This window comes from Crocodylus porosus, unplaced genomic scaffold (genome assembly GCF_001723895.1).
Source record: "Crocodylus porosus isolate Cpor-Errol unplaced genomic scaffold, CroPor_comp1, whole genome shotgun sequence".
Taxonomy (NCBI): domain Eukaryota; kingdom Metazoa; phylum Chordata; order Crocodylia; family Crocodylidae; genus Crocodylus; species Crocodylus porosus.
In genome coordinates, this window is record NW_017728931.1 from 48,276,541 (window position 1) to 48,301,371 (window position 24,831).

The following is a 24,831-nucleotide window of genomic DNA, read 5'->3' on the forward strand; positions in this document are numbered from 1 at the left end:
CCAACTTCCAAGGGAAGTGGTGCTGGCTCCTACCCTGGGGGTCTTTAAGAAGAGGCTTGATGCCTACCTGGCGGGAGTCATCTGAGCCCAGTTTTCTCCTGCTCAGGTCGGGGGTCGGACTTGAGGATCTACAAAGTCCTTTCCAACCCTACTTCTATGATTCTATGAATGTGGGGGGTGGGAGGGGAGGCAGGGGAGGACCATGGGTGATCGCCGCAGTCCTCGGGGCTGGGCTAGGTACTGCGGAGTCTGGCAGTCATGGCCATGCAGCTGGGAACCACGTGGTGCTGGAGTGGCTAGCAGTGGGCAGGAAAGCAGGGAAATGGCAGCTACAGGCAGGGGGGAGTGGCAATGAGAGGGTTCATGCGAATGCAGCAACAGCTAGGCAGGAGCACAGGGCCCACGCCAGTGTCCTGGGACCAGTACCCATACAGACCCGAGTGGAGCAGCAGGAATGCAGGGTCTGGCACCAGCTGTGCTGGAGGTGGGGCAGGGGTCCCGTGCTCCTGCTGCTCTGACCTAGGCCCCACTGGCACTGGCCCTGGTACACCAGCATGGGCCCCGTGCTCCTGCCCAGTTGTTGCTGGGCTCCCACGCACTCACTCACTGCCACTCCCAGCTATCTGTAGCTGCCATTTTCCTGCTTTTCTACCAGCCTGCTGGCCACTTCAGCAGCACATGGCTCTCAGCTGCATCACCAGGCTGCGGAAGCATGGAGCCCACACTAGTACCCCAGAGTGAGATGGTGTGTGTGAATATGTGTGTGTTCATAGGGTGATTCCCACATGCACACCCCACCATACACATTCACCAACATCCACACTTGCACTGCCATCCATGCAGACCCCCACACTGACACTCCCTCATACACAGTCCTGCACAAACCCCATACCTATCTACACCCCACATACCGGCACATACACACACCCACATGTTCCCACACACACTCCCCACACCCATTCCCCCACAACCCTCCCACATGCCCACACCTTCCCCCACACCTCATATACCCACATACCCACAGCCCCCCACAAACCTATACCTAGCTCTCTATGAATCCAACTCCCACAACATACAAGAGTAAGAGTTTATTTTAAGCTATTGTGCAATCACCTCTATGTACACCACACAAACACATGTAAATCAGGACAAAAATATTTTTTGAAATCAAATTAATGAATGTTGTAGATGTTTGCTTTTTAAAACATAATTTGATATTTTTCTGGTCCCAAGATGGCAAAATCGCTTGCTGAAAGAAGTACTTCCAGGAGCAAGGGAAGGGACTTCTAGTGGCAAAGCTCAGGGGTTAGGGGGCGGGACTTCTGGTCACAAGATGGCAACCAGGGGGCGGGGCACCTATCAAGAGGCAGGGCTACCTATGTGGCACTTGGCAGCTTGCCAAAACTCGGTAAGCAACCCACCAGCCGAAATAATTGCTTACCCCTGATTTAGAGGGAGTTTGTTCTTGTGATGAGTAAGGACCCATAGCAAACTGCCTATAGCAAAGTTAGTCCCATGGGCAGGAAGTCACTGATAAGTGCCTTGGGGCTACACAGTTTATCTTTAGTGATTACAGGTTCCTGTCTTGTGGCATTCTTTGTGCTTTGCTGCTAACTGTATCACATGCAGAAATAACTTGCAAGGGATATGGTGTATTTCAGGGAAAGAGGGAGTAGCAAGTGTAGGCGATGAGATCATAAATCCTCTGCTGGACTCCAGGGCTTTGATACCACTTGTAAACTGTTCAGCTGAGCTAGGGGGCATGCTTGGGTGGGATGGGCTTCATCTCTCCCCTAAAGGCAAGCATGTCTTCTCTTCCAGGTTGGCTGATCTCATACGGCGCACTTTAAACTAGCCTCACCAGGGGATGGTGCCACAGGGGGGACATGAGGACACTTCCCAGCCAAGACAGGTGATGAGCACAAGAACTACCTAGGTAAGTGACAGGGGTCTGGATAGTCCTAGCATCAAGCGGGTGGAGCAAGCACTCATAGGAGGCCTTAAATGCTTCTACGCTAATGCTCGTAGTATGGGGAACAAGCAGGAGGAACTTGCCTTCCTGCTAGCTAGCACAAACCCAGACATAGTAGGGCTCACTGAAACCTAGTGGGATTCAACCCATGATTGGGTGGTAAACATTAGGGGCTACAGACTGTACAGGTAGGATAGAATGGGGAGAAAAGGCGGGGGTGTGGCGTTCTATGTCAAAGAGCAATAAACGTCCTCAACAAATAAGACGGGGTCAGTGGAGGGGCACACTGAAGTGCTCTGGGTAAAAATACAAGGGGGTTGTGGGGAAAGGGACTTAATGGTGGGTGTCTACTACAGACCACCCAACCAGTGGGAATTGCTGGACCAGGAATTCTCAGGTCAGCTCATGGAGGCAGTTAAGTCAAGGGATGTTGTCATCATGGGTGACTTAAACTACCGCGGACATCTGCTGGGAGGTGCAGTCATCCAGGTCTGTAGGTTCCCAGCTGAGATACAGGACCTCCACCTAACCCAGGAAGTGCACAGTCCCACCAGGGGAAATGCCTTGCTGGACCTGGTCCTGGCCACAGGCGATGACCTGGTGATGGGACTGTGGGTTCTTGACCACTTGGGTGACAGTGATCATCACCTACTGGAATTCACTATCCAGAGCAGGGTATCAAAGGCCAGTAGCAAGGCAGTAGCCCTTGACTTCAAGAGGGCCAATTTCAATGAGTTAAGGAGATTAGTAGGAGAGGCACTGAGGTCCCGGAGGGTAGGGGAGATGGGAGTCCAGAACGAGTGGTCGTTCCTTAAGGAGATGATCCTCCGTGCTCAAAGGGTGACAGTCCCAACACAAATTAAGGTGGGCAAGAGTGCTCAAAAGCCCCCATGGCTCACCAAAGGCATTCAGGAATGTCTGAAAGCTAAAAAGGAGGTGTACACCCGGTGGAAGGGAGGGGCTATCACCAAGGAAGATTATACCTCCATTGCTTGAGACTGTAGGGGAACTGTTAGGAAGGCTAAGGTGGAGACAGAACTAGGACTAGTGACCAGGATCAAAGATAACAAGAAGTCCTTTTTTAAATACATAGGGAGTAAAAAGAAGGCACTGGGTTACACTGGGTCCCTGCAGGACAAGCTTGGCAATCTGGTGGCTAAACCAGATGAAAAATCTGACCTCTTTAATAAATTCTTTGCCTCCATTTTTCTGAGCAGGGACCAGGACATCTCCCCCACTGGGACTCCAGACAGTCTCAGGAGAGGCACTGCCAGGCCTAGGGTCAGGGAAGACCTAGTTAGGGAACTTCTGGTGGGGCTGGATGTGTTTAAATCATCAGGTCCAGATGATCTCCACCCCAGGGAATTGGCAGGGGTCACTGCAGGACACCCCAGCACACTCGTGGTGCTCTAGCCAGGTGCCAGAAGACTGGAAAAAGGCCAATGTGGTCCCCATTTTAAAAGAAGGGAGGAAGGAGGACGCAGGTAACTATAGGCCCATTAGTCTTACCTCAGTCCTAGAGAAGCTTTTTGAGAAAATTATCCAGGAGCACATCTGTGACGGACAAGCAGGAGAGATTATGCTTGGGGCAACCAACATTGGTTCATTAGGGGCAGGTCCTGTCAGACCAACTGGGTTGCCTTTTATGATCAGGTCACAAAATCCTTGGATGCAGGTATCATGGTGGACATAGTCTTTCTGGACTTTAGGAAGGCCTTTGACACTGTCTCTCACCCATTCAAAAAAACTAGGCAACTGTGGCACTGATGCCTACACAGTCAGATGGGATGCAAATTGCCTAGAGGACCACACCCAGAGAGTGGTGGTGGACGGGTCATTTTTGACCTGCAGGGATGTGGGCAGTGGAGTCCCCCAGGGCTTAGTCCTTGGGCCCACACTGTTCAACATCTTTGTCAACAACTTGAATGAGGCGGTGAAAAGCACTTTGTTCAAATTTGCGGATGACACTAAGATGTGGGGAGAGGTGGGCATGCTAGAAGGGAGGGACAGGCTACAACTAGCTCTGGACAGGTTACAGGGGTGGGTGGATGAGAATAGGATAGGATTCAATACTGACAAGTGCAGGGCACTGCACCTAGGGACAAAGAACCAGCAGCACACCGATAGGCTGGGGAACTCCCTTCTCGTCAGGACAGAGGCAGAAAGGGATCTTGGAGTCATTATTGATTCCAAGATGAACATGGGCCACCAATGTGAGGTGGTAAGGCTAACTGCACCTTGTCATGCAGCCACAGATACATCATGAGCAGGTCCAGGGAGGTGATCCTCCCCCTCTCTGTGACATTGGTCAGGCCGCAGTTGGAGTACTGCATCCAGTTCTGGGGGCAACACTTCAGGAGGGATGTGGCCAGCATTGAGACGGTCCAAAGGAGGGCCACTCACATGGCCAGCAGGCAGCAGAGCAGGCCCTATAAGGGGAGGCCACGGGATCTGAACCTGTTCAGCCTCCACAAGAGAAGGCTGAGAGGGGATCTGGTGGCTGCCTATAAACTTACTGGGGGGACCAGCAGAGAATGGGAGAGGCCCTGTTCCCCCAGGCACTACCCAGAGTAACTAGAAATAACGGCCACAAGTTGATTGAGAGTAGGTTCAGGCTAGACATCAGGAGGCACTGCTTCACAGTCAGGGTGGCTGGGATCTGGAACCAACTTCCAAGGGAAGTGGTGCTCGGTCCTACCTTGGGGGTCTTCAAAAGGAGGCTAGATAATTGTTTGACCCCAGTACTCTTTCCTGCCATGGCAGCGGTTTGGACTTGATGATCTGCTCAGGTCCAACCAACCAACTATGAAACTATTTCACCTAAGCTTCTTTTTAACTAGGATTGTCGTTACATGTTACAATTTGCATGTGCTAACTCTAAGGGCTGTTAGGTGGTAGCAGTGGCAACATGTAGGGGGTGCATGTGAGAGTGCTGGTGCACCCTCTTGACTGGCCGAGCTCGCTGCTTAGGCAATGGGCAGGGGAGGCAGGCAGAAGCGCCAGTGCCCCCTCTGCAAGCGCCAGCTGATCACTACAGCCACTCCCAGAAGTGGCCACAGCCATGCCCAGAAGTGGCTGCAGCTATCGGCCACAGCGATCAGCCACTGCAGGATCAGCCATGAGCCACCCCCCTCCCCCCAATCGGTGGTGAGATCAGCTGTGGAGGGACCCCCACCAGTTGGTGAGACTGTTCGCAGTGGGGGCACGTGCCCCACCTGACTAAGGTGGCACCGGTCACCCATGGGTGGTATTACAGCTAGCAAGTACTGTAAGCAGCCACACATTAAGGGTTAATACCTCTCTAACATATATAGCTCTGACTTGCCACTAGAGGGTTGGTGAGCAAAGATGTGGCTAGAAGCTGCCAAATCTGCCTAGTTCTCAGGCTGTACAAATGGCTTACCATTCACCCACCCCACCCATACTTTCGCAGCAGCTTCCTTAGATCATCTGTCAGGAGTGGTAGAGCTGAGAGTGGTGTATCCTGGGATACTGGAAGCCTGCAAATTAGCAGCATTGGCCCTGTGGAACACACTGATGTTACTCCAACATGAGCTGCCTAACATCAGCTAGAGATCATCTTCTCCCAAAGAGGCGTAACTTTGAGATGCTCAGAGGACCCTTAGGTTGTCTTTTCCTGCCTTAATGTTTGGACAAACCTGTTTTAAGAGTGTTTAAGCCTTGGGAAAGGTAATGTCTAACAATACCAACGGAAACCCTCAAGTGTGTCTAACAATGCCTTGGCTGCTTCTTCAAGACAATGGTCCCCACCCAGCCCAGGAATGTTGCAACGAGAGAGGAAGATCCTAGCAGGCAGTTTGTGTTGAGAAGAGCCCAATTATTGTTATTTTTTTCCATCTGGAGTCAGAGCTGAATGTTTCTTTAAGATTCAGAGGACTGGTGTTCCTACTCAGGACTGTTTTATGCAGTGAAGCTGGAGCCCTGCAGTTTAGGGATGTTCCACTCAGTCTCTAAAGTGTGGGGTGAGCTGGCTCTGGCATTTTGTTTCAATCACGTCTCTAATTGTGGGAATTTGGCAACACTACTTTTCCTCCCTCAAGTGAGAGCTGAGAGAAACCAGGCTGCCACATCTTCAGTCTTTCAGCTGGAGTGGCCGATTCTGGCTTTGTACCCGCAAAGGGGAAGGCTCCATGTGAAAGATGTTGCAAAGAACCTCTGCCCCCACCCAGGGTCTTGTTTTTCATAGTGACACACACCCTGCGCTGCTGTTACCTAATGTAAAGTGAAATCACTGCTTTCCTCTCCTTCAAACAGCTCCACCCTCAATCAGCATGTCTGAGAGGTTGCTTTCCCCACCCTTTAACAAAACAGATGTTTGGGGGTGGAGGGCTTAATGGGGCGTTGTCAGACACCCATTCAATTAAAAAAAAAAAACCATTGCTGTTCTGTTCAAGGAGCCTTACTTTGGGGACTGGTATTAGGCCAGACACCACACCTTTCTTAACTGCCACCCTGTGTATAATGTGAGGGCAACTGGAAGAAGATTATGGCAGTCTGAGAAGCTGGTTCAGGACAGAAGGAAGAACAAGTGCATGGTGCAGAGAACTCAGATGTTATCTGTATGCTTCCTTTTTAGGCAAAAAGGGAAGATTATTTCAAACTATAAAACAAGAGAAATTAATTCATGAGCCTGCTGAATTGGGGCCAAGTTCTGTGCTCTGCTCAGTTTTTGCTGAGTGCAGTCAGAGGGATGGGGGCATTGCAAAAGCCCTGCCTTAGCCTTTGCTTTAATCTTAGCAGAAGATAGAGCAGCCTATGGTTTGTTTAAAAGTGTAGCAGGTGGGATCATCTGCCAGATAAGCACAATGGAGTATAATGTAACAGAGATGCTCTTCTTTCCCCACACTGACCTGCCCCTGCCTGCACCAAAGGACAGCTAGGAGAACGCTGAAGGAGTTAGCTGTTCTGGAGACTTTCATTTCAGTGGTACCTTCAGCAAGCCTCACCAGATGGCAGAGCAGTACAGGTACCTTGCTACACCTCGAGAGGTATGAGTTTGGGTGCTGCGTTATATCAACCCAGCTCTAAGTGGGCATATGGTCATTTGGGTTGGACAGTCAAAAGCAGTTGGATGCAAAAATGGTCATCTCACTTGCGAGCCACTGGTTCTAGAAACTGGCATGCCTTCATCAAGCTGGAGCATTTAGTTTGGCTAGTTGGATTACATCCATCTTCCTCAGACAGGAGAAAATGGGTCACAGAGACACAAATTACTCCTAGAAAGGCTCTTGGTCATACACTCACTTTGCTTTTAGGGGTGCAAGTCTGTAAATGCTCATAAAAGAAACTGCAGAGCTGGAAGGTAAAAAAGAACATGCTGAGAAACTTATCCAGAACTCCGCTCAATGAGCTGTGCTTAAATCAGCCTGTGCATAGGTGACAGGAAGAGGTGACAACTGGTGTACCCCATGGCCATAAAAGGAGTGACAGATGGTTGTGAAAGGGCCACAATAACATAAGCTTGGACAACTGGGTAGCAGCTGATGGGCCCCATGGTTAGGGTGGCTGGATGCCCTGGGTTTGAGGGACAATGTCTTTGCCTGTTCTGGTGAAAATGAGGTTTTGTCCTGGTTTCACTAGCACAAGTCAGGTGGCTGGTCATTTAGCTAGTTCTCATTTTCTTAGCCTTCGCCTCAGCCTCTCCACGGCCACTTGCTGCTTCTCTACAGCCCAGTTGTGGCAGGACAGGTCCAAATTTTCTTCTCAGCCCTTCTTTCTGCTGACCATTTTCTTACTGAAATAGAACAGCTACTGCTCTATCAACTTGGATATGTCATGTGGAATGCTATTTCATAATCTTCCATATGTTAAACAAGGTCAATGCATTGAGAAAGTGGTGAGCAGAGAACTAGGAAGCACATTCATTATTTTGAATGTATATTGCTGTAGCACTTAGGAGCCTCAGACACACACCAGAAGCCTACTGGGCAAGGCACAGCACAAGCACAAAACAAAAAGAAAGTCCTCTGCCCCCAAATGCTTACAGTTTAATCATAAGGCAAAACACCACAGGTAAATCAGGCAGACAGACATGAGGAGTACAGTCAGCATGAATGGCAATGATCTCAGTACAGCTTTGCAGTTGTTCCAAGACTCACATTCATGGGTCAGAGAAACCGCATTCTTGGACAATCATAGTGGGATTTGGTTTGGGACTATGCCAAAAAACTCCCCAAATTCCAGTTTCCTTAGTCAGCTCAACCTCTGAGGAATTCGTAACTGGCTCAGACAAGAATGGAAGTCCCCATAACAGGAAGGATTTTGTTCCTATTCAAAATCTGGAACAGAGTGTTTTCAGCCAAGTCTTCTATACCACTTGTGATGCTTTTCCATGGAGTAGAGAATTCACAGATATTATGGCTATCTGAATGGGAGTTGTTATAAAAGCATATGGACAGGGGAGAAGTTCCCCCCAAATTATTCCCCCAAAGTAGAATAAGCTATGAAACCTACCCTCAAGCCTGGAGGATCTTCCTATACTCCACCGCAGATCCCATGGGTTCTAGGGGAGGCCAAAGCCACACACAGAGAAGCTCTGTGACTCCATACTGTCTCTGAACCCTGGCGGACTCCATCCCAGTCTTTGACAACATGACTACATTAGAACTTTGCTACCAAGGACTCTTCTGTCTGCAGAGGTGAGGTTGGAGAGCTCTGGAGAAAATATAAGCGTTCTTAGCAAGCAGCCCTTGGCCCTGAGAATTCTGTGTAGGGCTGATAGAGGAGATATGAGCATCCCATTTCTTCCCTCTTCCCTAGCATGAGTTTTGGGCCTGCACTTGATCCTCTGTATGGTCCTGGATTGGAGACAGGGATGGCAACAGGGATGGGAAGATCCACATACAGATCTAGAAGAAGGGACAATCCCAATCCTGCTTCTGTTTTTTAGGCACAAATTAATTACACTTACGATGCATTTATGTATTAATTGTTGAATATCTTTGTGACTCATTTGTACAGCATCATAAATTGAACATGTAGTACCCCCCACCCCAATGCTGACAATCAGCTGATTTTCAGTGTCTGCATCAGGATGGGGGGTGGCACTGAGATGGAACAGCCCCAGGTCTCGGGTGACAATCAGCTGATTGTTGGCTCCAGTGCAAGGACAGCCAGGGGTCTTGAACCAATCAAAGGCCGACAATCAACTTATTGTCAGCCTCTCAAGCAGCTAAGACACCTACCTGTCTTTCAACTTGCTGGTGCAGGGGAAAATTGGCAAGTAGAAAGGGTGTGATTGGGATGTGATCCCTGATCTCCAAATCATGCCTCCTGCCATGAATGTGTGGAAAGATTCCATTGCACCATTAAATGAAGGTGCCAACTCAAAAAGTGGTTTTGTTTATGTAGGAATAGTCTTCCTCAAACCTTCACCTCTTCTGTTTGCAGTCTTACTTATCCTGGTATGTAGTGTTGGCCATGGGTTAAGAGGCAAATTTTTATGAGCACCCCTGGTTAAAACATTGGTTGGACATCAGTGCATGAGCATAGAATAGTTGGGGGTGGGATGGGGGGCAAGGCTTCACATTTCAATGAACTTTGTGCTTATAACATCAGCTCATCCACCCCTGGCGTCAGAGGTTTATTTTCAACTAGGTTAATTTTGAACCATGCACAATTTGTACTATAAGCTTTTTGGCAGTGACTGTCCCTTTGGGATGTACTTGTGAAGAGCTTCTATGTACTACTGCTATACAAATATATAAGCATAGTAACTCTGTTGCATTTTGTACAGGAAACCAAACATCCATCTGATGTTAATTTCTATGGTGTTTACCACACTGGGTCAGATTTGAAGTGGTGTCCTGACCTATGCATTCCCGTGACAGTGCATTAAGGAATAAAGCATTCCCCATCATGGACTTAAAAAAGACTGGACTTTGGCATGCTAAAGACTTGTCATATAAATATATCTCCCTTATATGGAAGGAAACAAGTCATACCTCCCACTTCATTTGTGATGTCTGGTCTGGTAATTTAGAAACTACAGGTTTGAATGTCAACTACTTACCCACAGAGAGCATCCCTCCAGTTCATGGGACTCAATGTGTGTGAGAGAGACAGGGGAGAGAGGGGCATGTAAAGAATAGAAGTCACAAACAACTAAAATTAGCTCTGAGAACTGGAATGCTGAAGTCTCTGAGGAACATCATCCCAAGAAAGAAAAAGGTCTTTTGCTAACCTCCCACTCATTCTGCTCCCACAAGGTTTCTATGGCCCATATTCCCTCCCACTATATCTTAATATGCACATGGCTAGTCAAAAGGAATTTCCCTCTCATATGCTGTCATTTTCCTCTTTTGTAATTGCAGAACAATGTGGCCTGGGATTCCTGATACAGCAGCAACTTTCTGATCAAAAACAGGAAAGACAGGACATCATTCAAAGCTCAGCCTCTATGATAACATGAACATTACACCCAAGCACAGTTGGGGACGCATCTCACGTATGGTAACAATCTGCCAGCCCCCCGAAAAGGGCTGACAAGGCCTTAAAGGGTTTGTGCACCAAATAAGCAATCTTTAGAAAGCAGGTCTGTGTGGGACATCAGTTATCACACATAACGTTTGGTTAAATGATTTGTCTGGATTCTCAGAAACCAGTAAACTCAGGATGTAAATCTTCATGTGACCAGAGCATATGGCCTTCAGAAATAAAGCATAGAGTGAATGGCAGGCAAGCAGGCAGCCTATCTTCTGTAAAATCTGATTGAGGGAATCCTCTGAGAACTTCTTCTAACACACAGCTGAAAGGATTTTAAAGGCTGACCTACTGTTTCCCTGAAGGGACAGATGGAATAAATACTTTTACAGGGCCTGCTCCCCCCCACCCCTGGCCTCTTTCCAGGTGCAAATTTAATGAAAGCAGTGGGCCTCTGTCTGAGGCATTTTTTTCAGGGCAAAATCCTGACTTCCTTGAGCTGCTTCACTGATTTATATGGGGACAGTCCAGGTGAATAAGGCAAAAAAATTTTTACCCAGTAGACTGCTTAGATTCTGTCTCTCCAGAGTTTAGATGGAAGGGGGCAGAATTTCTCTACCCATACAATTTTGCTTTATCACTCAAGCTACTCATTTGTGGTGCATCCATTTACAGCACTAAAAGTCAATGTTATATTAGCTCCTGCTGGTCAAAGCTGTTATGGTATGTGACATTTTATGATACAGAGTTTGGGGATATTTGGCCATGAGTTAGAAACCAAGCACAAATAAAAATAAAATTCCTCTTCTCTCTTCCTGCCCTTCACTGATCCAGGAGAAGTACTGGGAGAGCATATCTCTTTGGGGAACCTGCTTCCTTTTGCAGAATGAATTTTTGAAACAAGGGATGTTCCTGTCTTGTAAGACTTTCCTGAAAATGGCCCGTTTCAACTGAGCTACACTGGAAAAGGGATAACCAATAACTAGGGATTAGTTCATTGTAATGGCAGAGACGGGAGAATAAAACTGGGCAATGCAAGTGAACAGAGGCAGCAAACAGGAAAGCCGTTGCAAGCAGTTTGCTGGCAGCAAGAGGAGGAAGGGGAAGAGGAAGAGAAGCCAGACACCAGGCACCAGATCCTTTTCTGGGAAGGTAAGTGACCCAGGCCTGTTTGTGTTTGGTTTACTGAGTGTTTGTTTTTGCTTGCTTGTTTTTCTTTTAAGGAAAATTTTTCTTGTTCCAAATCAAATCAGCCAAATCAATTCCAAATCTGTGAGTCATTCAAAAACCAAATGTGGCCCTACCACTGGCAAACATCCTCCACCCCTAGGACTTCAGGGCTAGGGACAGACATTCAAAAAGCCTGAATTGATTCAATCTTTGCAGGTTAGTCTAACCTGGCTAGGCTGAACTGGTTTATAAGTGCACAGACATCCCCTCTGGACTGAAGAAATGCAGCCACATGCCTGCAGTGCCTCAGGGTCGAAGCTGGGGGGAGCTAGAGCAGCCCTCCCTTCCCTTCCACAATACTGAGCTGGGGTGGGGGGGAAGGAGTGGCCAGGCCCCAGGAGGACACACTGATTAGGGAGAGGTTCCCTCTGCCCCCCTCGTTGCTCCTGACCTTTGATAGTCAGCAGGGAGTTACATGGCATTTACTTACACAGCAAGGAGTTACAGTGTTTATCAGCCCATCAAGAAAACAGAAGCTTCTCTCATTAGCTCAAGCTCTTCTTTTAGCTCCAGAAAGCCCTAAGCAAACACTGTTCTGTCTGCCTTTGTCCTGTCTGCCTTACACAGACATCTCTCAGCATTAGCTAGCACATCACATGTTGGCTATGGTCTGTGTTATGGAAGAGGGGAGGGGAGGAATCCCTTCTTGAGCAGGGAGTGGTGGGGGCAGACAGGGGAAAGCCAGGTAGATGCTGGTGTACCTGCAGTCTCTGCTGGAGCTCCAGCCAGGGAGCAGAGGGACAGGGCCAGCCCTGTTCTGGAGCAGAGCCCCACCCATGCTGCAAAGTATCTGGGATGCTGTGGGACTGTGGTTTAAGTTAAACCAGGAAGGGGTCTGGGACAGACACTGCATAAACTAGTTTGACCCAAATCAGTTAAATCTGATACTATATTCAACCAGGTTCATCTCAAACTGGTTTCAGCCATTTTCAAACTGGTTTATGTGCACTGAACATCTGTTCTGTTACAGGTTTAAACCAGTTTCTAATCACTTAAACTGCTAAATGTGTCATGTCTGTCCCTAGCCCAGATGCTTCCAAATCCTTTGGCGGGCATCCTATGGGCAGACCCAAGCCCAAAAGCTTGGAGTCTGGATACCCCCATGTTTGACTTGCCCTTGGCCAGATGGCCACAGGAGCAAGCTAGGGAGGAAGCTTGCTGAGTATTTATTTGGTGGGCTGTGCGTGTTGGGCATGTGCTCTGAGCAGCTGGAACTGCCACTAACTGAGTGATTGCTGCCTGTGTTTGACAAAAGTCCTAATGAAGAGGTGGAGCCAGTCCAGGCCCAGAAGGGTATAAAAAGAGACTCCCCAGGCAACTAGGGAGTGAGCAGGTGGGACCAAACAGGGAAGGGAAGCTCCCCCTGTTTGAAGGGGAGCCTTTAAGCTTGGTGAAAGGAAGCGTATTGAGGTGTGTCCCATTACACTAGGATGCTTCTGCAGTCTTCAGTAGAATGGCAGAACTCCTTGCAGAGTCAACTCCCACAATATTAGTGTGAATCTTCTCATTTTGTAGCATCTCTCTTGGTGTTCAAGTCCATGGAAATCTATTAATGCATCCACTTTTGTAACACACCCTTAGTATCAAGTCACATGAAAGCAGTAAGCAGGAGAAGGACTCACTGGCTTTCTGCATTAAAAGTTTATCAGGGACTTGAGCAGGGTGAAATAGAATTGCATGTAGGTGCCAAAATTCACTGACAGACGGAATGGAAGCTGACCCCAAATGTTCTGCATGTCCCATCTTAGCTCCAGAATGGAGAAGGTCCAGGGCTCACATTGTAAAGCAGATCTTTCTTTTCTGACTGCTGTCTTTTTTGGCCAGGTCAGTAGCTCCTGCTCCTCAGCCCATCTTTTCTCTATCCTGCTTCCCCACCCTTGGCTAACTTCTTCATCCTGCTGTCTCTCTCCTTAGCCAGCAAGCCACTTCTTTGTGCATGGCCAGCATACAGCTGCAGGTTCCCCTATAGCTTGCCTGGGACAGCTGCAGCTGCTAAACATATGCCTGTGGGTCATCTGTGTCTCTCTGCATAACTGTTTCTGCTTTCCCTCACCCATGCTGTTCTGCCATCACCTACTTGGCTGCTTCTCAAGCCAGTGCTCCACAATTCCTGTGCCTTAGGTCTGGTCTTGTGGAATTGTTGGCTGCTGTGACCCTGGGGATCCTATGGCTGTAAGGGACATGCCATTAAGTACTAGGCTTAATAATTATAATTATTATTTATTTTGGGTTAGCTCCTACTGACTGTAGTCAGAGCAGGGCCCTCACTGTGCTGGTCAGGGTACAGTCAAATGAGATACAGTCCTGGCACCGGAACACTTATTCTGTAACTTAAGGAACCACTTTAGAAATGGGTTGGTGCCACAATTGTTAAGAGTAAGCAGGGGGAGTTGAGCTCTGCTAATGGGGATGCTGTTTTTTTAAGTCCTGCTCATAAAGTATGGAGTCACAGGCCTATTTTCGCAATACCCGTAAAAGGTATTTTCATTCAGTAAAGAGGGAAATAGTTTGCTGCATTCCTTTTCCATGATTTTACTTGGAGAAACCTTGCATTTGTTACAATGCTTCAGTTACAGATTAACTATCTTTGCACAATATTTGTGATCACCTGCTGCAAAATGGAAATCACAGACATTTTGGTAAATAAACTGCAAGGTTCTATAATTACTGTGACTTCTTGCAGTGCCTTTGCATCCTCTGCTCAAACTTCCTTCATCAATGCTTAGGGAATTATGACAGAGAGATCTTTGTGCCTCTGCTTCAAGTAGTGGTGGGTAAAGGGAGGGGGCTTTTTTCTTTTTAGCGGGGAAAGAACACCATTTTCGCACATCTGTGCTAAATCAAGCACTGTTCTTTTCACTTGTGACATTAATGCAGTAGGTGTTGAACCCGAAGTGCAGCCCTGGAAAAGGTCTTTTGATGAATTCATTACTCTTAATACAGGAAAAGCAAGATAATAACAGAATGACACAATCCTTACTCCAGGCTGTGTATCTACCATCTCTTCATCTTTTGTCTGATACTGTATTCAAAGATTTATGAAGCAAAATTCCAAAACGGTGATCAAACTGCCAGAGGAGGAAAAACACCATGTTGCCTTAAAAATTTAATATAAAAAATGCTGGAAATTTCCCAGCCATTGCTGGCTTGGATCATGGATCTGTGCAGGAGTGGGCTACCCTTATATTCAATGAGGTCTAGTGTTGCCTTTGGAATAAAAATAAACAGTTTGGGTTTAAAAACCACTAGCAAGACGTTACAATTGTGACTGTGATTTGCACACAGAGGGGTTGCAGTTACCTTTTGAAAACCCACTTTGACATCTGTTAGATGGCCTGTGTGAAGTGAATCATGGTGCAAAACAAAGATAGGTTTGTTGTGTGACTGGCCTCCTTAAAGTGCTCTACGGCCATGCCGTGACTCTGACAGAGCATAGGTTGTACCTGTCACTTTAAGGGGTCTAAGCAGGTTGTGGAGCAGCAGGTAGGTGCAGTACAGCCTGATGAGCCAGTCACATGACTGAAGGAGGGTTCTTGGATTGGAGGATGAGGGCTGAGAAGCCTCCATATAAACCCAGGCCCTCAGTAGTGAGCTGGCAGTTGGGGCTGCTGCTCCTAGAACACCTGGTGGTTCAGGGTAGGTGCTATGGGGATGGAGGAGGTCCCTGGTCCTGAGGCATGACCTAAAACTACAGCTTGCTGGGGAGGGTGGTGTGCTGGGGCTGCTTATGGCAGGGCAGCCCTCAGGAAATGCCACACCTATGCCTCCCCAGTGAGTATGGGGCACCAGAAAACCTCAGCCCCTGCCACCTTGTGGGTGACCCTGTGCAGGGGAAAGGACAGGTAAGCACACCCTGAAGAAAAAGCACAGGGCCCAGGCTCATTGAGAAAGGCCTGAGGTGGGGCTCAGGCTAGAAAAGGGGGCCTGAGAGAGGGCCCAGGATCACAGAGTAGCGTGAGTCCAAAGTGGGGTGGGATGAATGAGTGGGATGAGGCCTCAGTATGGGGGCATGGGGGGACCCAGGAGGTCCAGAGTAGGGCAGGGAGCCCAAGACTGAGGAGAGGCTAGGAGCCCAGAGTCTGTGGGAATTGAGGCCCCAGTGTGGGTGGTATGAGGCCCAGGTGAGTCTGAGAGTGCCTGAGGCCAAGTTTAGGCTGGGTGAGACTGAGTGTGGCCCAGTTAAGGGGCTGGGGGAGTTTGTGGATATGGATGCCAGCTCTGAGGCATGGGGCACGGTATAAGAGAAGGTTCAGAGCTGTGTATGCACCTTTGGCATCAGGGCAATTAAATGGGCAGCCTCCTGCCTGATAAACAACTACTTCTAATTGGTAAGATCAAAGTGTAGCAGGTGGGTGGATTGTTCTAAACAACTGGGTGGGCCAACATATGGACTGGTCCTGGGAAGGCTCACTTGTTACAGTGACATCCATGCATGGCTACAGAATCCTTTTAAAGTGGCCGATTGCATGATAAATTAACCCTAATCAAAAGAAGAATCAGATGAAGGTGCTCTGCTTCCAAGCACCTTAGGAACTTGTGTTCCCTAGGCTTAATCTGTTGAGTGATCTGGGCTGGACTGATATAGCCCACACCCAGTGCTATCTGCAGGAAGGGAGGGAAAATGAGGGAGGGGGAACGGAGGGCTGGGGTTTGCCAGGAATGAGATGAAGGAGGGGGTGGGTGGATTGGAGTTCCCCCACCTCATAGCTCCCCTCCAACCTCACCCCCAACACCCACCTAAGACTGGCCAAACCCCAGCCTCAGCTCCCTCTACTCCATCCCCTTTCCCTTTCTGTAGATAGCCATGGAGCTGGGAGGGGACAGGGGTAGGGGAGAGAGGCTGGAGGGAGGCTCCTGGGCTTCTGCAGGCAGGCTCAATCCCAACAACAGGAAAATATTTGTTGGTTTGGGGGTGGGGTGGTGCTCTAACTCATGGCGCTTTATGTAAAGCCCTCAGTCGATCTGTTTTCTCATGGATGAATGTTCACAACATAAAACGACACAACCACAAATGACACTTGTCTGCAGTTTCAGCAGAGAAACTACATATTAGATGGTTTGGGAAGGTTTGTTTCTCATAAGATGGCTTCTGGAAGCCATGGTAGGACAGGAAAAAGCGATCTGTCCTTCACTGTTTGATGGGTAAATGGAGGATTTCTGTGTGTGATGTCTTCAGTCTGGCACTTTTCACCAGCAGGCAAATCACTTCAAATACAGCTCAGAGCCTCATCAGTAGGCTACATCTCTTGTCATTTTCTCTTTTTCTGCCTTTGGTTATTATGATAATATTCTACATTTAAGAATTGCCTTTCATCCTAAAGTGCCTGACAAACACTGGGCCAAATCTTAGCAGCTGCTAGGCCTATTACCCCAGTGGGAAGAACGTCTGTGTTGGCTTGGTGGATCCTCAGCATAATTGAGCCAGTGGTGTGAGAGAAAACATGTGGCTGTCCCCTGCATGACTCATTATTTTTACCCTGCAGCTCCCATAGGGATGATGGAGCAGAGTGACAGTGGGCTGGGATAGTAGGAGCTCATGCCAACGGGATGGGTTCAGCCAAAGCCCTCAGAAGTCTAGTTGCTGGGAGAGTGTGAAGGACCTTTGCTGTCTTCTTACTTCAACACTTCCAGGCCAGTCAGCTCTCATCCCTAGATGACAGGCCTCATTCGTTGTCCTTGCTGTTTCCTAAACTGAGCTCCTTGGCTCTCGGTCATTGAGAGAGACGCAGCCATCTCTACAGGGATATTGTAGGGGGCGGCACCTCCTTACATAACTCCCCTGTGACTCTCATTCAGTAGACAGGAGAACAAGGAGAACTCCTGTCCTCTCATTAGACTGGAGAACAAGAAAGGTAAAATGTTGGGGTGCACCATGGGAGGCTGCTGAATACCTGTCTCTCACTTATGCTGAAGCAAACCAACTCACACTGTGAGTTGGAAGCCTTGCCAGGCTGCAAAGCACTGGCTGGGTTCTCTGCTTGCTGAAGAGCAAACTGCAAACAGACTTAGGTAATGATACAAGGAACTAGTGACAAGTGCTGCACTGCAGCTACCTCTGGTGTGAAGAGGGATATTGGAAGACCAGCACTCAAATACAGGACAGCAAAACTAAATAATATTTTAGTAAGGAGTCAGAGCATATGAATACAATTGGCCAAATTTAAATAAAGGCTGGACACCAAGGTTAATATCCCTGCTTTAGGAAAAGAAAGCAATGAGAACTGTAATGATTATGCAGCCTGGGGACCTGACCTCCAATTTACATTTCAGCCAAGGATGGCTACCCATAGAACATTTTACCCAAGAGGCATCCATACAGCTGAACCAAGGGAGCAGGCAGTCATATGCCATGCCTATGCCTTTCCCTGGAGTCCCACAGACAGACAATCGGGATATGCTGATAGAAACTTCCAGCCTAAAGTACAATCAGGAGCCACTCAACTCAATGCCACCTTAAAGCTCCCTTAAAAATGCAAAGCATTCCAGTCATTTTAATTACTGTGCATTTCATAAGCCAGAAATCTCATACAAAGAAACAACAGAAAAGTGATTTTCAGTCCCTCTTGCTCTCTCCTCTGCTTACTGCCAGGCTCCAGCACTCTGGGAACTCTAGCTCTTATTACCATTTGAAGTACTTCATCTATTCAAAATCTCTTTGTTCAGTCATTTAAAGCTATTGATGCAGTTTAGAGTTGTTTAAAAAAAACCCCACACTTCAGTTTGGAAATGGCCCCAGCAGCATAAAAGCAAAGCAAGAGAAATGGAAATCCTTCTTATACACAAAAAATGGAGTAAATTAATTGCTCAGAAAAATGAGTTTTCAACAACACTGCCTATACTTAGGCACCGACAGGTAGGGCTTAGCAATCCCCTATGTCCCCTTTCCCTCTCTATCTCCCCAGCTTTTTCACACACACACATAACCTTTGTCAGAACACCTTATCACAGCCCCCTCCCCTTTTTATTTTTTACAGAGCTCTCTGCCCTTATTCTAGCTCAATCTACTTCAGTGCATGCTTACCATTACACATACAAATAGTTCTCTATTAATTTCAATAGAACACCCATGCTTAAAGTTAAGCTGTTTGCTGGATCATGGCCAAAGGGCTCAGCACTGTGCAGCATGGAGCCCCCATTTCAGTACTATAAGGCTGTTAAAAGGCATTTCTTTATTGCTTCCCATAGCTGATGCAGATTATAGCCAGTGTGACTTGAGTAGGTTAACAAGGTTTTTTGGGTAGATGTGGCATCTTTCCTTAGACCAACTAAAAAGTTGGAAAAATGTCCTTTGCAAACTTTTGGGCACAAACAGCCTTCGTCAGGCATAGGGAGACTGCTGGTGTTATGTGTTCTCCAAGGTAGAAAAGAAGCAAATTTACAACAAGGATGTCTGTGAAAATGCAAATGAATGGAAGTTAGGAAGACAATGGATAGAGACAGGAGGGGAGATAGGGGTGGGGAAGGGAGGGACATGTGTGAAGGAATGCAAGTGGTCAGCTGGAGGCAGGTTACCTGGCATGCCAGCTGTTAGGCAGGTTGTAATGTGTCATAAATCCAATGTCTATATTAAGTCCATGATTTTTTGTATCCAGTCGATTTATGAAGTGAAGTTCGTGGGCTTATCTATGAAAGGTGTTTTGTAAATTCCCTTTGAGGATAAGAATTGAGAAATCAGAGAGGGAGTGACTGTCTTGTGAGAAGTGGGCACCCACAGGTAATGGGATATTTTTGTCTTTGATGGATTTTCGGTGTGTGTTCATTCTGGTACACAGTTGTTGTTTGGTTTCTCCTACATATTCTTCATCAGTGCATTTGTTGCACTGGATGAGATGTATTACATTTCTGGAGGTGCAGGTATAAGACCCAAGAATGGTGATGGTTCTGTTGTGGGGTGTGGCTATTGTGGGACTGGCAGAGATGGTTTTACATTTCTTGTTCTGATATGGTATAGATCCATTTGGTGTGGTTTGGGTCATAGGAAGTTTGCTTATGGTGATGAGGTTAGTGAGGTTTGGTCCTTAAAGGCTAGGATGTGTGGTTCTGGAAAGTAGGTTGTGGGTTTTTTAAATCCTACAGTCCCTATTGTGCAATATTGCTAGTATGACATAGTGGCTGCATTTCACCCTCAGATCAGGTGTTCCCCACATACACAATCTGTAAAGAACAGCAGGCTCCTTCACAATGCGTTATAGAAATATCAGAGCTGATTACTATTATATTGTTCATGTGTAATCTGAAGCTTGAGGACAGGTTAGAGTCTTATCTACATCTGACTTGCAGACAGGAAGGGTGTGCGAGTCCTCTATAACAGGGGTAGGCCAAATGTGGCCCGCCAGGCCATTCTATCCAGCCTGTGGGGCCCCTAAAAAAATTAGAAAATGAATATTTATCTGCTCCTGGCTGCCTGTCTTGTGGCCCTCAATGGCTTGCCAAAACTCAATAAGCAACTCTCTACCTGAAATAATTGGCCACCCCTGCTCTATAACCTCAGAGAGCCAAATCAAATTAAAATTTTGTATGTAGATATAGTGTCACAGGGAGACAAGATGAAAGGAGTGGAGACCCTGTCCCCAAGGGCAGAGCAGCAGGGGGAAAACCTTGCATTCCCAGGTAAATGGCCCGGAAAGCCCCGTGACCCAGGGAAACTTACCTGACACAGACACGGTGGGAAGAAGCAGAGAACCACAGGCAGAGCCACCCCCACGATTCATCAGCTGCTAATCAGTGTGGCTGGGGGCAGTGCGGGGAGATGATATCATCAAGAAGCACTGGTAGTCAGCTACAAAAGCCAGCTGCCGGGAAGAAGCAGGGGAGCAACAGCCCGGAGGCAGCTGTATGCTCCCAGCCGGTAGACCTGGCACCTCAAGCCAGGGACTCTGGGTAGAGTCCTGAAGAGGAGCCAGCCTCCTTGAGGAGTGATGCCCAACACCGTATGAGGAAAGGACACCGAGGGACTAGTGTCGCAACAACACACAAGGACACGCGAATAGGGAGGACAAACTTCTACCTCCCTGATTCTTTTTGTTTCTTTTGTTTGTGATTTTGTACTACTCCTGAGGCCAGAGACTGAGGCCACATTTAGGGATATTACTCCCAGGACTGGGGGAACCAGGAGCCCTCAGGGACTCTGGGACAGAAGACCAGAGTGGGTGGACTGGCTTGCCCATCTGACCCAAGGAATACGGCTGTAAGGAGGAAGATTGTTGTCCTGTATCCTTGTAACATTCTTTTACAGGCAGAGTACAACAGGAAGATTGGTCAGCCATGTGATCAGTGTACACATAGACACTGCATTTAATACAATCCTTTAGAAGTCTGATTGGGGTGATGACGCACATACCCGTGCCCGAGAGAACTCCAGTTATCAAGCATATGGAGACCATCAGGTTGGCATATCGAAGGGGTGTAGGGGAGGTGGAGCTCCAAGGACGTCTTCATGTGACACCTCCAAGCAAGTCCAAGACAGACAGGAGCCTCTTGCATCTGAACTTTAGAGTAAGACATGGCAGGCGAGTATCGGGGGCTTCCCTTAGGAGGTGGTGCATGATGGATGCAAGTCCCGGAGAAGGACCAAACCTGAGCCTGAGCCACTCAGGAGCAATTGCTCGAGTTTAGGTGGGCACATAGAGAATCAAAGACACTACTTTCAAAGATACTATTTACTTACTATAAGTAACATATGAAGTTCACTGACATAAGGAAGGAATTAATAGAGGCACTTTATTCAACCTTTCTTCATACAAATAAACCAGAGCTAAACATGTGCATATGAAAACCAATAAGTCTTCCTAATGGGCAACCTTTGAAAATGTGTAGAAAATGATCCTTATGAACAAGAAACAAATAGTGATACAATCCATCTGGTTGATGCATCTCGAGATGGTTCCTGTGAGATTTCCTATTCCTTGGCAGTGTGAGATGGTGGGGCAGGAACTCTTTACAGTATAGCATAAACAATAGTGGCAGAAGGTGGCAAAGAAAGGTATTTGCACTCTGCCCCTGGCAATAGGAAGAGAAGCCAGAAGTTGGTACTGAAATGGCCATCTTCAGCAATTAGCCTAACTCCACAGACCTCAAGAAGGGATATTAAAGCAAGGGAGGGAAGCTTTTTTGCCAGTTGTTACTGGCAGGAGTCCATGTTCATGTATTGAGTCAAATTTCAGTGGAAAATTTAGAATAAAAATAGATATTTAAAAAGTTGCATGATCCTGTGCTGTTCTTGGAAGCTGCCAGTGGATTGATTTGCAGAATTAAGTCCATCAGCTTCAGTGGTGCTATACCTCTTTGCAGCAGCTGAAGATATGTTCTGGGTGCTTACTGGTAAGCTAAGTGCCTTTGTCACTTCCTGGCACTTTTTGGTGACCAGCAGCTTCAGTAGTTTCATGAAACTAGTACTAATGTTCTACTTACAGTCTGCTGTTTTTGTCAGTTCAGAAGCAGACTCCTTTTAGCTCAGGGGTATCCTCAGGTTTCGCTTTTCAAGGTAATCAGAAGGAAACAGGATATTTTTCTCGTTCATTTGCAGCATACCTTACATTTACATAACACCTTCCATGCTAAAGAAAAATCCCAAAGTGCTTTTACAGGCTATGAACAGAGACTGCATCATCCATCATAGCCAGCTCAGGGATGGAACACATCAGACATTCCATACTGGCCACACAACGTAGAAGGGTTTGCAGAGGGAAAGTGAAAAATAATGCTTCCAATTTAAACTGCAGTGGGAATTTATGGAGGCAAAATGTAGTTATCTTTGCTGGAATTTAACCAGAGCACTAGGATTAACAACCTGACTCCTGCAAAAAGCACTGTGGATTCTTTAGTTATCACAAGTAGTCAGAACCCTGGCTTTCTATTCCTCATCCAAATGAAACTCAACCTATACCTTGCAGCACAGTGCCCCCTAGCACTGTTTTAAGACATTAAGTCAGGACGGTCTTAGGAAATGATGCCTACTGAGTCAACACCACCTACAAGACATGGGTTTCCCTTGGAATTTTCACACCATCTATTGACCTAGCACAGGCATGCTTAGCTTGTGGGCTTTGACAAGACCACAGAATGGAGTGGTGTGGCTGCATGTCAGGAAAAAGAGGTCCTTAATTGTGTTCACCATCACATTCTTGGGGAAGGACAGAAATAAGAGCAACTTCTTTATTTGGTGACAAACCAAATGTGAACTCTAATTTTCTCACATCAGAGTCAAGGTCTTTTTTTTTTTTTTTTAATGGTCACAAAAGGCTTAAAGTTCTCTTCAGGTAGAAGAGCTGAATATGGTTTTTCCCTATAATTTCACCCCACAAAGGTATCCTAGTTCAATGGATAGGGCACTAGATGGGTGGCAAGACTTGGGTTCTAATCGCAATCCCACTGCTGGCCTCTCTGTAACCCTGAGCAACCCACTCCATCTTTTTGTGCCACAGTTTCTCTATATTAATACTTACTAATTCCTAGTACACATACTTGTCCATGTGTCATTTGCAGACTACATTTTACAACAATAAAAAAGCAAGTGGGCCAGATTCTGATGTCATGTACATAAGTGCCACTTCTGATTGTAATGGAGTTGGTCTCGCTTTACACAAGAGAGACTGAAATCAGGCTCTCGCTGTTGGGATTTAGCTTTTGTCACAGGCACTCGGCTACAGGTCCAAATATATAACCCCAGTTGTTTGCATGGGGTTGCTCTGACTGTGAGGGTGTGCCTCCAAATTACTTAAAATTAGACATTAAAACTATCTCGTTAACCTCTCTGTGACAAACATATATGACCCCCATTTTTACCTGAGCACTGCAATCTTGAAGACAATCATCCTCACTACCCTCCTGGGTGGCAGGGCAGTGCAATTATTCCCATTGTCCAGATGGGGCTATGGGCACAGAGAGGCTATGCAGTCATAGAAATGGTCTGTAGCAGAGCAGGGTTTCCCAAATGCCAGACTTGAACCTAATTCACTAGACTGTCCTTTGTCCCTTCTCAACACATGAGCCTATACCTGTTGAATGTTGATATCCCAACAAAGGCTATCCTTCCAGAGGACTGGGGGTTTTCTACAGGCTGCACCACTAAGGAAAAGGTGTGGACAGATAATTTTTAACCCAGATATGGCAGAACTGTAGATTTGAAAACTCAGCATGCTGTTTAGAAATTTAGGACAGCTGGTCCCTGGCCTTTAATACTGGAGTAATGTATAACTAGACATGCTTAAGTCTTGTAAAGTACTCTGACATTATGTACTGTGGTTTGATACTAAGATTAATCACTCCTCAGTCCCCTTTGCAGGATAAGAAGGCTGTCTGTATGTTGCATCTGGCAGTCTCCCTGCCCATAACTCCAGCTCTGCTGTTAACATTTGCATTTCTGCAGCTGATAGAAATTTACATTTCCGAAAAAAAGGGTGGGAGGGGGTAAGGGAAAACAAACAAACAGGACTTCTCTTTAAATTGCACTAAAGATGCACTACTAAAATATACAGCAAGATTAAGTGTTGGGAGTGCCTGGTACATATGAGAGGGTTTTTTCCAGCTCACTTTTAACAGTTTGTTTTATCACTCCTTGCTGACTGTGAATGTTGGGCAGGAGGAAGGGGGCTTGGGGTAGGATTAAAAACCACAGCATCAAATCCTGCTTTACAGCCCAAACAGGACTTGTCATTCTTCTTCTTCCAATCCCTTTCCAATGGGGACTGAAGGCAGAAAAGAATCAACCTGTGAGTTTCCTATTACAAGATGCTTTTTTCTTAGGGTTTTTTTTTAATGGTCTCAAGTCTTCTTTTTTCCTCCCTCTTCCAGTGTCAGACGCACACCACAGCCCCATGAGAGCTTGTTGGTGGGGGGAAGGAAGGTTTCCTTTTGAAATGTGAGGGGCCCTATGGAGCGGTCCCCTTGGATTTGACACCCCAGGAGAGTGTGTGGGGCCCCTCATCCCCTGGTGCAGCCGGTCAGGGAGCCAGTATGGCCAACTCTCATGATTTTTGGTGTTGTTCTTGAAGCCTCTGCTTTGGGCATGTGAAAAACTTAGCTCTTTCTTTTCTAGACGTTAAATAAATAAATAAACATACAAGAGCAAGAGCTAAGCTTTTGGCGCTGTTGGTAAAGTCTCTGCTTCAGGACCACGAAACACTTAGCTCTTTCTTTTACACACACACACACACACATGCACGAGAAAGCTACTTTTTTGGTGTTGC

General features: G+C 47.0%; 1 protein-coding gene and 1 long non-coding RNA gene across 2 annotated transcripts in view; one reads left to right on the forward strand and one right to left on the reverse strand.

The window, feature by feature from the left end:
- Positions 1–24,831, reverse strand: part of SYN3 (synapsin III) — a 310,184-nt gene that overhangs the window by 109,496 nt on the left and 175,857 nt on the right. The gene's annotated exons all lie outside the window — the stretch shown is intronic.
- LOC109316603 lies at positions 1,840–10,966 on the forward strand. Its single transcript, XR_002102882.1, has 2 exons — positions 1,840–1,936; positions 10,306–10,966. It is a non-coding gene; the product is annotated as an uncharacterized LOC109316603 (long non-coding RNA).